The sequence below is a fragment of the Trichechus manatus genome, unplaced genomic scaffold (assembly GCF_000243295.1).
Source record: "Trichechus manatus latirostris isolate Lorelei unplaced genomic scaffold, TriManLat1.0 scaffold00051, whole genome shotgun sequence".
In the NCBI taxonomy this organism is placed as follows: domain Eukaryota; kingdom Metazoa; phylum Chordata; class Mammalia; order Sirenia; family Trichechidae; genus Trichechus; species Trichechus manatus.
In genome coordinates this window covers 8,657,197-8,672,697 of record NW_004443987.1, presented here as the reverse complement: position 1 = coordinate 8,672,697, position 15,501 = coordinate 8,657,197, and positions in this window count along the sequence as shown.

The following is a 15,501-nucleotide window of genomic DNA, read 5'->3' as shown; positions in this document are numbered from 1 at the left end:
ATGATCCTCTCTGTGTTTTCTGTTTTCTCCCCCTGTTCTGGAACTCCAATCACTCAAAAAATTTTGCTTTTGATTGTATCCCACATAATTATCAGGGTCTCTTCATTTTTCTTTGTTCTTTTTTCTGAGTTTTCCTCAAACAAAGTTGTATCCAAGTGTTTGTCTTCAATTCCACTGATTCTGCCTTCCACCGTTTCAAATCTGCTCCTCAACCCTTCTACGACACTGTCTATTTCTGAAATCTTGTTATCTTTTGGATTTCTAATTGTTGTGTTTGTATAATTTCTAGCTGTGAAATTATTTTGGCATTTTGTTCCTGCATTATTTTCCTGAATTCTTCCAATTTTTTGTCTGTATTTTCCATGAATTTGTCTTTTTTTTCCTCACTTTTGTCTGCTTTTTGCTTCAACTCTTGGATAATTATGAGTATTAGAGATTTGAATTCCCTATCAGGTACTTCTAGTGCCTTTTCTTCCACTGGAAAGTCATCTGGTGTTTTATTTTGGAGACCTACTGGAACCATCCTGTCCTGTTTTTGTAAATGTTTTGATATTGTCTGCTGTCTTCGGGGCATTCAGTAGTTATTTTTCTCCTTTATCGATTGTAGATTTGTTTCATCCTTTTTTTTTATTTGGCTATGTCTGAGCAGGCGGGCTGTGTGTTCTTTGTTGTTTGTTCATCTGTGGGCACGATACTTTTCGCCTCCTTCTCCAATTGGCAGGGTCAGTCGCTCAGATATGGTACAGCAGGTCGGGTCTAGCTTAAGAGGTGTTACTGGGATGGGTTATTTGTGGCACTTACTTCAGCCACAAGGGCGGGTCAGTCATCAGTGTAGGGCAGGTTCCAGTAGGCCGTGCCTGTGCTGCTTGGTGGTGTGATGTTAAGCACATGGTGCAGGTAGGCAGGATATAGGGCGGATATTGTTATGTATGGAGTTAGGATGGATATGGGAGAGAGGAGAGAAGAACAGGAGCCAAAAACATACAAACAAACAAAAAAGAGTGGTAGAGGAGCTTGCTGTTGAAGTGGAGAGATGAGAGACTATGAACTGGGGAAAAACAAAAAGGGGAAGAAGAAGAAAAGAATGAATAAATAAAAATTAGAAAGGAAAAAGAACAGCAAAGCTCCCAGAGATCCCACCAGTGCAGCCATGAGGTCTGGGGAAGTTGTTCTCAGGTGTTACAGTACAGCCTGGCTAGAAGGCATAGAGGTATTCAGCACCCGGTATTCTGGGAACAGAAAGAGAAGGAAGGTATAGAGAGAAGAGAAACTGAGTAATGAAGAAAGACAAAAAGGGAAAAATAGGGAAAAGAAAATAAAACAAATAAAAAAAAAAAAACAAGAAAATCCCCCAAAAAACAAAAACAAAAAAAAGCATTAAAGAAGGAATGTCCTCAGGGATCCCTCTGGGCATCTGCGCAAGCTGAGGGTGTAGGCTCCAAGCCACGCAGCACCTCCCGGCCAGAAGGGGCTCCCAACTCAAGAAAAGGAAAAGAAAACACACAAACAATTCAAAACAAAGAACCAACAAAAGATCCGGGATCCCACCAGCGCGGCAGCCCAGACCGGGAAGCAGCTCCACACTCGAACAGATCTCCGCAACCCCTCAGGAAGAAGCAAAGATGGCGAATGAAGCCAGGTATTTGAGCGAAAGGAGGGGGAGGTGGTGAGAGGTAAGGAAGAAATCAAAAGAAGCGGAAAAAAAGCAACAACAAATGGCACGCAGAGAGCTAGCCAGTGCGGGTGGTTGGAATCCAAGCAGCCGGTGCTTTCTGGACAAGAGACTGTGGCCCTGGGAAGCAGAGGAGGCTGAGTGGGGGTGAAGAAGGGTGGGGGGGTGGGAAAGCGTATATTGCAAATTATCAGAAGTTCTATCTCCTGCTGGAAGCTCCGTGAAGCTGCTTTCTCATACCCCCTATTTGCTGGTCTTTTATAGGAGTCCAAGATGGCTGATCTGCGCTGTGTTAGCTGATAGGGGACCTCTGCGTGAATCTCTCCTCGCTCTCTGTCCTCTGTCATTTTTCCCACTCCATTGGTGCTTGACTGAGTTCTTTACCTCTTCATTTGATGTTTTAGGGTTTCAGGATTGCTGTTTATTCTGTTTGGCTTAGTTTTCGGATCTTTGCTGTGGAGGCATGGCGTGGTGCTTCTGCCTAGAGAGCCATTTTGCCAGAAGTCATGGTTTAATTTTTTTTTGTTTTTTTTCCCCCTCTGTGATATTTAAAGCTCCTGAGGGAGGAGGAAAAGACCCCCAACTTAAAAAACTTATGCACAGCTAAGGTACACTCAACTATCCAGATCAAAGAAAGATAACTGCAGTTTAAAAGGACTCAAAGACAATAATACATACACATATAAACAATCTGAAGAAAACATTCCGGTCTCTAATAGAAAATAAATAGATTAGGCCTGAAATCCAGAGATCAGGTTAGTTGCAAAGAATGGAGCTATGGTAAAGAAACGAATGTTGCAATACACTGAGTCACATCTAAATAGAAGTATGATCCATCTGGGATTGTGTAATATGAGTGCTAAATAAGAATCATTGAAGTAGATGATGTAATTTTAAATCACTGCACAAGAATTTCTAATAATATCCAATTAACAGTATTAAAAGTAAGGTTATGAAACTGTGACATAGAGAGTGGATATAAAAGGTTCCAACAGTCTTTTCTGAATGTTGGAATGAGAATAGAAAACTGAAAGTATTCTAAAATTCTTATCTTTGGGGAGTGGAGGGAAAGCAGTGGGAAACCAGAAAGACTTGATGGGCAAAACAATTAATAAGTTGTTTTAACATAATGGTAGTCAATATACATCTGATTATTAGAGCTGAAAATAAAAGCAATTTAAGTGACTAGAAAAGTACAGTAAATTTCCAAATTAACATGAATATAAAAAGACTGAATAGCAACTTAATTTAAAAAAATCAATATGTGAAAGGAAAGGAGGAGACAACATAAACAATCCACAACAATAAAATAATATCAAATTGTTTTACTCAGTGTGAACAGACTAAGTACTATAATTAAAAGACGGGTTTTTACCTGAGTAGATTTTTAAAAAATAAAACAACCCTATCCAAGGAGACCTTGATAAAAGTTCAGTGCTAGAGGGATGTTTCAATATACTTCTTTCTAATTAGAAAGTCTATTTGCCAAAAATATAAGAACATAAAGAAACTACAAATTACAAACAACAAACTTGATTTCTAGATATACATCCTTCTATATAGTTAAGTGGTTATAATTCTTATAAGAGTTCTGTTCAATAGCATATAATAATAATAACTGAAATTTATTGAATTCCTACTTATATTCCAGTAACTCTGCTAGATTGTGACCAAGATTACTTCATTTAATCCTTACAAAAACCTTGCAAGGTAAGTATTATCCTAATTTTCACTGGAGAGTAATTGAGGCTCAGTGCTAAATGGATGAGTCAGGTTTTCAACTCATAGTGACCCCATGTGACAGAGTAGGGTTTTCTAGGCTGTAATCCTTACGGGAGCAGATTGCCAAGTCTTTCTTGTGTGTAGGTGCTGGGTGGGTTCGAAATGCTGACCTTTTGGTTAGCAGCTGAACACTTAATGGTTGTGCACAGATGTTACCTGAATATGGTCCGTGCCCTGGAGCAGTCGAGCCAATGAAACATACTCCAAGTCATAAAGAGTGAGAAAGTTTAGTTTAGGAGGTGTACACCAACGGGGATCTGACAGCAACGCAGGCTGTGTCTATGGAGTCCCAAAAGACATTTTTACATCAGAGCTTATATATGATTTTGACAAAGGTTAGACGTGTTGTTATACATTATAATTACAAGAGACTCTTTATCATACTCAAGAGATACCTGCCAGACATTTTCTTATCTGACATCTGGGCTGTAATCTTCCTGTAGGGGGTTGTAAACCACAGATGGCCAGACAGAGCAAAACAAAGTCATTAACAAAGGTATGTGAAAAGGAGACGGCAAAGAAAAAAAGACTTATAGGTTCATCATGGAGTTAATTATGTCAAGCTCTCAGTCGCCCATTTTGAAAAGGAGAAAATATGCTGGGGAGTATTAGGGTCACACAGAGTTAGTACATGGAAGAATCATTATTTAAAGCAAGCCTACCTAAATAAGGACCTCTCTGTGTCTCTATCTTTCCTGCCACCACACCACACTCTTGTTTTTCCCATTAGAGTAAGAGGCAGCAGAACAAAGTGTTCAAGAATGAGGGTTCTGCCACACTCTATGTGACTCTGAAGTGTACTTAATCTCTCTGTGTCTCAGTTGTCACATGTCTTAAATGAAGCTGATACTATAATACCTAAATCAGAAGGTGGTTGTGAGGATTAAATGTGGCAATACATATAAAATACCTGACACCATCCCTATCAGAGAATAAAGACACAGAACATGTTAGCTATTATTTTTGTTAAATTTTATTGTGGTAAAATATATATAACAGGAAATTTGTCATTTTAACCATTTTTAAGTGTATAATTCAGTGATATTGATTACATTCACCATGTTGTGAAACCATCACCACTATCCGTTTCCAATTTTTTTCCTCATCCTAGATGGAAATTCAGTACCCTGTAAGCAATAAGTCCCCATTTCCCCCTACCCTCCAGCCCCTGGCAACTACTAATAAAATTTTATCTCTATGCATTTACCTATTCTAGATATTTCGTATAAATGGGATCATATAATATTTATTCTTTCGTGTCTGACTTATTTTACTCAGCAAAATGTTTTCAAATTTCATCCATGTTGTAGCACATATCAGAACTTCATTCCTCTTTATGGCCAAATAATAATTAATTGTATAGATAAACCACATTACATTTATCCAATCATCTGCTGATGGACACATGGGTTGTTTCCACCTTTTGAATACTGTGAATACTGCTGCAGTGAACATTGGTATACAAGTATCTGTTTGAGTCCCTGCTTTCAATTTCCTGGGGTATATAACTAAGAGTGAAATTGCTGGATCATATGGCCATTCTGTCTGATTTCGTCGAAGAGGAACCACCAAACTGCTTTCCACCAGATACACCATTTTACATCCCCACTAGCAATGGATGAGGGTTCCAATTTCTCCACTTCCTTGCCAGCACTCGTTATTTTCCATTTTTCTGATAATAGCCATCCTAGGAGGTATAAAGTGGTATCTCGTTGTGGTCTTGATTTGTATTTCCCTAGTAACTTAAAGCATCTTTTCATGGCCATTTGTATATCTTCTTTGGAGAAATATCAATTCAAATTCTTTACCTATCTTTTAATCAGGTTGTTTGTCTTTTTGTTGTTGAGTTGTAGGAGTTCTTTATATATATTCTGGATATTAAACCCTTATCAGTTATATGGTTCCCAAATATTTTATCCCATTCTGTAGGTTGTCTATTCACTTTCATGATAAAGCCCTTTGATGCACAAAGGTATTTAATTTTGATGAAGTCTATTTGCCTTTATCGTTTGTGTTTTTATTGGCATATCTAAGAATCCATTGTCGAAAACAAGGTCTTGAAGTTTTACCCCTATGTTTTTTGTCTAAGAGTTTCATGGTTTTGGTTTTTATATTTAGGTCATTGATCCATTTTGAGTAAATTTTCATATGCGATATGAGTGTCCACCTTCATTATTTTTCATATGATGGTACAGTTGTCTCAGCATCATTTATCGAAGAGACTATTCTTTCCCCATTGAAATTGATGTGGCACTCTTGTGCAAAATCAATTGACTATAGATGTATGGGTTTATATCTGGAATTTCAATTCCATTGGTATATATGCCTATCCGTATACTAGTGTCACACTGTTTTGATTACTGTAACTTTATAGTACATTTTGAAATGAAAAAGTATGAGTCCTCCTACTTTGTTCTTTTTCAAGATTACTTTGGCTATTCAGGACCCTTGCAATTCCATACAAATTTTAGGATAGGTTTTTCCATATATATATATATATATATATATACATATATATATATATATAAACTTGAAATTCTGATAGGGATTGTATTTATTCTGTAGAATGCTTTGTGTAGTATTGACATCGTAACAATTTTAAATCTCCCAAACCGTGAACACGGGATGCCTTTCCATTTATTTAGGTTTTTAAAATTTCTTTCAGCAATGCTTAATACAATCCAGTGTACAAGCCTTTCACCTCCCTGGTAAAATTTATTCCTAGATATTTATCCTTTCAGATTGTTTGTTGCTGGTATATAGAAACACAACTCATTTTTATTTTATTTTTTGTATTGATCTTGTACCCTGTGGTTTTGCTGAATTAATTTATTTGCTCTGGTAGCTTTCTGGTAGGATCATGTCATCTGCAGATAGAGATGTAAATAGCTTTACTTCTTCCTTCCAGATTTGTATACATTTTATTTCTTTTTATTCCCTAATTGCTTTGACTTGAACATCCAGTACAATGTTGAAAAGCAGTTGGTGAAAGTGGGAATCTTTTTCTCGTTCCCAATCTTAGGTAGAAAGACTAAAGGCTTTCTCCACTAAGTATAATGTTCTGTGTGTGTGTGTGTGTGTGTGTGTGTGTGTGTGTGCATTTTTTTCATAAATACCCTTTATCATGGTGGAATTTTCCTTCTATTCCTAGACTGTTGAGTTTTTTTTAACCTTGAAAGAGCATTACATTTTGTCAAATGCCTTTTTTGAGTCAACTGAGATGTTCTTGTCGTTCTTTTTTTTGTTCTATTAATGTGGTATATTACATTGATTTTCTAATTTTGAACCACCCTTGCATTTCTGGAATAAATTCTAGTTGGTCAGGGTACATAATCCTTTTAATATGATGCTGGATTTGGTTTTTTAGTATTTTTCTAAGGATATTTGCATCTATATTTGTAAGGGATATTGGTCCATAATTTTCTTTTCTTGTTTGTCTTGGTCTGACTTCACTGTCAGGGTAATGTTGGCTTCATAGAACAATTTCAGAAGTGTTCCCTCCTCCTCTATTTTTTGGAAGAATTTGAGAATTATTGATGTCAATTTTTCTTTGAAAGTTTGGAACAATTCCCCAGTGAAACCATCTAGTTAGGAACTATTATTTGCTGGGAGGTTTTTCAACTGATCCAATGTCTTCCTTCATTTCTTATGAGTGTGTTCATATTTTCTATTTCCTTTTGGGTCATTTTTGGTAGTTTATGGGCTTCTAGGAATTTCTCCATTTCATTTAGGTTATCTAATTTGTTGGTGTTCAGTTGTTCATACTATTGTCTTGTAACCCTTTTTATTTCTGTAGGGTAAGAGAAATGTCCCCATTTTCATTTCCAGTTTTACTAATCTGTATCTTCTCTCTTTTGTTCTTTTCAGTCTAGCTAAACTTTTCTTATGTGATTTGTATTTTCAAAGAATCGACTTCTGGTTTCATTGATTCTCTGTATTGTTTTCTATTTACTATTTCATTTACTTCTGCTGTAATCTTTGTTTGTTATTTCCTATCTTCTGTAGCTTTGGGATTAGTCTTCTCTTCTTTTTCTAGTTCCTCAAGTTTTAAGTTAGATTATTGATTTCATATCTTTCTTCTTCTTCTTCTACTTTTTAACCCCTATTAATTTCCCTATTGGCATTGCCTTCATAACACCCCATAAGTTTGGTATGTTGTACTTTCATTTTCATTCGTCTCTAAGTATTTCTTGATTTCTCTTTTGATGTCTTCTTTGACCCGTTGGTTGTCTAAAAGCATATTTTCTAACTTTCATATATTTGTGAAAGTTTTCCTTGTGTTATTGATGTTTAGTTTCATTTCATTATTATCAGAGAAGGTACTTTGCATGACTTTAATCATTTTAAATTTATCAAAACTAGTTTTGTGACCTAGCATATGTCTGTCCTGGAGAGTGATCCATGTGCACTGGAAAAGAATGTGTATTGTATAGTTGTTGGGTAGAGTCTTCTGTATATGTCTGTTAGGTCTATTTATTTTATAGTATTGTTTGAATCATTTATTTCCTTATTGACCTTCTGTATAGATGTTCTATCCATTATTGAAAGCCATGTACTAAAGGCTACAACTGATATTGTAAAACAGTCTATTTTTCATTTCAATTCTACCGGTGTTTGCTTTATATATTTTGGGGTAATGATGTTAGGTTGCTCTATCTATCTATCTGTCTATCTATCTATCTATCATCTTTTTATATAAAACCAAACATCAGTTGACTCCGACTTCATGTGTGTCTGAGTAGGGTTTTCAATGGCTGATTTTTTGGAAGTAGATCACAAGGCCTTTCTTTTGAAGCGTCTCTTAGTGAACTTGAGCCTCTAACCTTTCAGTTAGCAGCTGAGCACATTAACCATTTGCACCACCCAGGACCTCTCTGTGTATTTGTTATATCTTATTGATTAATTGACACTTTTATCGTTATGTAATATCCTACTATGTATCTTTTAATAGATTTTTAATTAAGATCTATTAGTTTGTCTGATATTAATGTAGCCACCACAGCTCTCTGTTCATTATAATTTGCATGAATTTTTTTTCATCCTCTCACTCTCAGCCTATTTGTGTCTTTGGGTCTAAGGTGTATCTCCTGTAGACAGTATATAGATAGATTATTTTTTTAAATCTCTGCCTTTTGATTAGACAGTTTAATCTATTTACATTTAAAGTAATTATAGATAAGATTTATTTCTGCCATTTTGCTATTTTTTTTGTGCATCTTAAGCATTTTTTGTCCTTCATTTCTTCCAATACTGGTTTCATTGGTTCCTTTTTTTGTAATGTACCATTTGATTCCCTTCTCCTTTTCCTTTGTGTATATATTTTAAATATTTTCTTTATGGTTATCATGGAGATTACATTTAACATCGTACATGTATAACAACCTAGTTTAAATTGATACTATTTCAACTTCAATAATATACAAAAATTATTTGTATTGTTTTTACAAGTTACTTGTTTATATATTGTGACCAATAACATAAATTTATAATTATTTTTATGCATTTATTGTTTTAAATAATGTAGGACACAACAAACAAAGTTGGAAAACAAAAATACCATATAATTGGCTCTTATATTTGCCCATAAAGTTATATTTACTGGAAATCTTTTTATCACTGCCATAAGGCTTCAAGTTATGTCTCAATTCCTTTCATTTCAATCTGATGGACTCCCTTTATCATTTCTTGTAGGGAAGGTCTAGTTGTAATGAAGTTCCTCAATTTTTGTTATATGGAAATGTCTTAATTTCACTCTCATTTTTGAAGTGTTAATTTGGCAGATATAGAATTCTTGGTTGATCATTCTTTTCTATCAGCACTTTAAATATGCCATTCCACTGCCTTCTGGCCTTCATGGTTTCTAAGGAGAAACTGGTGTTTAATCTTACTGAGTATCCCCTGAATGTGATAGTTCACTTCTCTCTTGCTCCGTTCAGGATTCTCTGTCTTTTGTTCTCAAGAGTTTGATTATAATGTGTCTCAGTGTGGTCTCTTTGTGTTTATTCTACTTGGAGTTCATTGAGCTTATTGGATGTGTAGATTCATGTCCTTCATCAAATTTGTGAGTTTTTCTGCCGTTATTTCTTCAAATATTTTTTCTGCATCATTCTCTCTTCTCCTTCTAAGACTCCCATAATGTGTATATTGGTTCACTTGATAGTGTCCCACAAGTCTGATAGGCTCTGCTCACTTTTCTTCATTCATTTTCTTTTTGTTCTTCAGACTTGATAATTTCAATTGTGCCATCTTCTAATTTGCTGGATATTTCTTCTGCCAACTCAAATATGCTGTTGAGGCCCTACAGTGAATTTTTGAGTTATCATATTTTTTCTCTCCAATAATTGTTTGATTACTTTTTATAGTGTTTATCTCTTTATTGATATTCTTGTGTGCTCATGTATCATTTTCCTTATTTTCTTTAGTTTTTTTTTCATTTTTTTCTTTTACTTCTTAGAGGATATTTAATACTGTTGTTTTATTTTTTTTTAAAGCAAAAAGAAAGTTTTATTTGGCATATATTCAAAAAGGCAGAAGTGGGAAGCAGACAACCATGCTGCTAGAGCCATGTCTGCCCAAGTCCAAGGAAATATCACAGAACAGACAAAAGTAGGAAAATGGAAAAGCATGCTGCTACAGCCATGTCTGCCCAAGACCAAAGAATATTACAGAATAATCAAGAATGGGAAAATGGACAAGCATGCTGCCACAGCCATGTCTGCTCGAGCCCAAAGAGCAGTTACAGAGTCATCAGTATATATTAACATTACAAATGGGCAAAACCATTGAAAGTTTAGCTTTTTTGGATTGGCTAGAAACTGTGATCCTACATTTTGAATTGTCTTTCTTAACAATCATTGCTACAGGTTTCAATAACGAGAGTCAGGAGGGTCTTCATTGGGCCAACAAATTTCTATTCAGTACATGCTAACAGAAAAAGTTAAGAGCGGAAAGTTTTTTTGTGTTCTGTTTGATCAGCTTTATGTGAATGTTTCCCTAAAAGATATTTTCCAAGATTATTTTAGCTATTGTCTTTACATCTCAGGGCCCAGTTGATGTGTCCTTGTAAGTCCTTGTGAGCCCAGCTCTAGCTAGGTCGCATTCTCTATGCTCAAGGACAGGGAATAATAACTCTAATATTATTTCCTAAATCTTTCCCTCCTTTTGATCGGAGATTGGCGATAACACATTGATGATCAATACCTGGACTTAGTCGAGCTCTTAGATGGCGGCCATGGCAGGCTCTTTAAACTCACGGTGCTGGTTTTCCACTGGATACCGTCTGGTTCTTCACCAGGTTATTAAGTAAGAGCAATGTTCTCATCAATCGCATTGCCGGAGTGAGCATACTCAATGTACATCAACATTTTAGCCCAAGGCCTTCTTTTGCCTTCTAGGTGTGTAAGACAATAGAGGATAAATTGTATTATACCTAATACTATCAGGATATAGACTAAGAATATTACTATTCCTTGCAATAGTGATCTAGCCCATGTACTTACTCCTGATGATAACCAACCAAACAAATCCAGTGTTCGTAAGAGTGTTATAGTGTGTAACCAAGTAGCTTGCTGTCCAATTCTATGTATATCTTGTCTACAGCACAGACTACACTAATAAAAAAAAATCTAAGGCTATTTCATTATCTCATCTCATGTCACCTTGGCTTATGAGATCAGAGATCACTGTTGTGCTTCCATCTCATCTGTTAATTGGCCCATAGTGACAAATTTTCTTAAATATGTCTCCAATTCAACTATACCACAAGTAGGAATTAAAGCTACCAACCATATCCTGAGTGTTGGACCAATGGATTTTCTTCTGTCTTTCATTTTACAATGTGTAACAATTTAACATCACCTTTCCAATATTTACTCACATCATTATTATGAATGTCTAAAGATAATCCTAAAGTTTCCAAAGTGCATTGTCCATGCATTCGTCAGGAATCTAAACAAGTGATTGCTCACATAAATTCACTATCAGTTAGAAAGGAATCATCTAAATTAGTACAGTTGGATCTACCACACAAATATATATATCCATAAAGAGCACTCAAAGTTTGTCTAGAGAAAACAGAAAATATAGAAAAATGTACACGTGACAAACAAGTTTTCATTAGCGAACTGATGATTTAGCAAGATAATACAGGAATGACCTCTCCTGTTGGAGGTGTTCAGTTAGTCTGTTTAAAACATACTAAGTGTTCTTCCCAAGGGCAAGCTTCCCCTCCTTGGTTTACCTATTAACAGTCATGGGTCACTTTTCTCAGAAGCAGAAATGGAACCAAAGACAAAATGGAGTCTGAGCAATGAGGTCAACCTCCTCTGACAATTAATACTGTTGTTTTAAAGCTTCCAATCTGTCCATGATCCAGGCTTCATTTCATTTTGTTCTTTTGAATGAGTTATCCTTTTCTGTTTCTCTACCTACCTTATGATTTTTTATTGAAATCAGAACATTCAAATATAATAATATGTTAACTCTAGAACTCAGATTCTTCACCTTCCCCAGAATTTGGAATTTGTTTTTTTAAATTGTTGAAAGTTGTAGCAGTCCATTTGGTCAGTGACTGCTTAAACTATTTTTGTAATGTCTGCTCTCCTGAATGTGTGTGGACACCAAGGACTCTGTTAATGTTTCAAAAAAAAAATTCCTCGTAGTCTAGAAGAAACACAAAACAAAGAGACAAAAAATACTTTTCTTAGTCTGCAAATTGTCGCTGTGTTGGTGCCCTTTTTCAACCTTTCAACACTTGGGCTGACTTGCACTATGCTTATGAATTAGCCCACAGTAAAAGCAGAGGTTCTTCTTAGGTATTTTCTTGTGCATGAATTTTTCCTTGAGCATGGGTATAGCCCTCTCAATTCTTCTGTGTACATACTGCCTACAAAAGTCCCAATTTCTGATAGAAACTCTCACTCGGGCTTCTCCTTCAGACTTTAGGTATTAACTGTATGCTCCAAATGCACTGTTCAGCTCCAGGCAGCTACAGGTGGTCATAGTGGTTAGGCATTGCCCACTGCTCCCCTCACATCCCCTTGAGTTCCCAGGCAGGCCAAACATAGAAGAGCACCTTGCTTCAGTCCTTCAGTAAGTGCCCAGACAGATAAGTACATAAACACACAGAAATCTGCTAACAAAGCCTGCTCTATTTACTCCAGAGCCAGAGATCAGACTCTCTCTCTGAATATGCAGTCTTCCACCACTGCCTCTTCAAGATGGCCAAGCCTCTAAGCTGGACTTGTGATGGATGCAGGAAGATGGATGTAGTCAATATAAAACAAAAGCTTTCCTAATGTTTAAAAATAGCATTTTTCTTAATTCAGCATTTGCTTAGTTTCTCCAACCCTCTGAATGCTTTTCAGATTTCTTACAAAGTTGAGTCTACCAATTTTCAGTTGTTTTCCTGGGTGATCCTGCTGGTAGACAGGAGTGTGGAACGTCTCACGCTGCCATCTTCCTGGAAGCTCCCTGTTAGCTATTATTTTTGTTTCCTGCTGACTACTTATCCTCTTGTCTTCATATAGTTCTGAGATTAAAGAACCCCATATAGGTAACACAAAAAAAGGAATTGTTATTATTGTTAGTTGTCATTGAATCATCATGATACAAATAAAAAAAATAAAAAATAAACTATACCTTAATTATTAGGGTTGAGATTTTAGGATACAGAATGGGAAAAAAAATCATTTATATGTTGCTATAGAACCTCAACTCAATATAGAGGAGAAAAAAGGGGAAAAACTAGATTTAGAGCATTGGAAGACCAGGTCCCTCCTTAATTCACATCATTGCATAGGGACAGCATTATAAAGACATATTATTTTCTCATATGTCTTATAAACAAGTTTGATCTCCTCATTATACAAAACACTATTGTATTTAAGACAGAGAATGAGTATGCATAAGGAATTAGTCAGAATTTTCCTCATTGTAAGAGATGCAAACTAACTCAAAATAGAGTCAACAAAAAGAGGTTGGGTTATTGTCTTACATAAATGCAATGAGCTAGTAAGACCAGGTCCAAGGGTGCAAAGAATGTCCTTGGAGCTCTTTTTTTCTGTATAACTCTTAAATTTGGGTGGAGATTGGCCCTCATAACTTGGTGGCAAGACGTACGCAGACACACCCACTCATACACTCTTATCCAAAGAGCTTATCAATTCAAGAATTAAAATTTTGAGGAAGACTGATTAGATTGCTTGTGTTATATGTCCATCCACATAGTGTGAAGCATGAGAGAGAAGGAATATGAGTCAGGCCCAACTAAGGCATCTGGAATAGGGTACCTACTGAGCAGAGGTGTAGTGTTACCTGTAATAAAGGAAAAGAGGTACTCAATACCCTATCTAATAGATGTCCGTTATGTGCAGGTATGATGAAAAAACCTTATATTTCTCCATGTCTTGTTCCTGCAGCAGTTCCTGTAGTCTATTTGTTTCCTCACTTTCTAAAATATTAATTATATTTACATCCAAATTGTCTTTTTTATTTCTTTTTGGGTATATATGATCAACATTATTATTACTATTTATATATGTGATAATATTTTCTTCATGAAATTATTTTTCTGTATCCTAAAGGTAACTAGTCTGAACTTTTCCTACTCAGAAGTTAAAGATCATTAGTACTTTACAATCAATAATTCAACAATAATGAAATTTCATTTTCACTTTCTGTGATCATCATTAAAATCAATTTTAGCAGGAGGTGCCTTATATTTTAACACTACTATATACTTTATTTAAAAACTGGCAGTGTATTATTTTTCTATTCTTTTTTTTCCTAATGTAATGAAGTGGCAGCATTCAAATGACAACTTGTATAAAAGCTGATATACTACTTCCCTTTTAGGTAAGAAATATATCCCACAGGTAACAGTATGAACAGTATTATGTACCATTTTATTGTACTTACAACTTAACTATGTAGTAAAAATAACATAACTTAGTTTCAGTAAATTAGTGTCCTTAGTTGCGTTTTTCTATGGTATTTGCTAAATAAAAGATGAAGGGTTGTCATGTCTATTTAGTCAACTTGGTTTGGTGACACTCAATGACATGGAATACATATTTGGGATTTAGAGAATTTTCAAAAATCCCTGTTATGATATTGCCTGCTTTACAGTGTTTGGTACATAAACACTTCATGCAAAATTACTATAGATAATTTTGGATTAAAAACATTTAATAGTAGTAAGAGAATATAAATACACTGGAATGAATAGAATAGAGTCAACATCAGGATCAACATGCTGTCTGAATGATCATCTCTTAATGAAACAGCATCAACACCCAACTTTTTAAATTTACACTAAGAACATAGTTCAACATCAGCACATATTCTCAGTACCTATATGACATTATGATATTTTGGATGCAAATTTTTACACATTTTACCTATTATTTTTCATCCTCATAGCATTTCTTACAAACCTGTTATCTGAGAAATACATACTTCTGTTTGAAAGATTAATAGATTACAGTTTGTTAACGTGAAGAGATAGTAAATTAAATATATACATGACATGGACTTCCAGAGAGCTGAAGACAATGATAGCTATTACAACTATACAGAAAAAAAAATCAAAAACTAAAAAATAAATTTACACAGAAAACAATGCCTCAGCAGAATGAGAAGACTAGAATACCAAAACTTAAAAATTACTGTAAATAAAATGAGAAAATTATGAAATTCCAAAATACTATCTCTCTCAGTTCTTTCCCACTCATCCTCTGCCTCACTGCAAGGATTTATGGCAAGCAAAGACAGATCAAGAAAAACTACAGAAAAGAGAGAAGGAAAATAGCAATCATCTTTAGGTTGACATAAAGCCAACGATAGATCAAGTCTACCCTAATTCTGAAATTTTTAAAAGTGCGTATATGGGGACTCCGGCAAGATGGCGGTCTACGCAGAAGCACCATGCCGTCCCTCCACAACAAAGATCCGAAAAACTAAGTCAAACAGAGAATCAACAATCCTGAAACCCTAGAACATCAAATGAAGAGATAAAGAACTCAGCCGAACACCAAACGGAGTAAGAA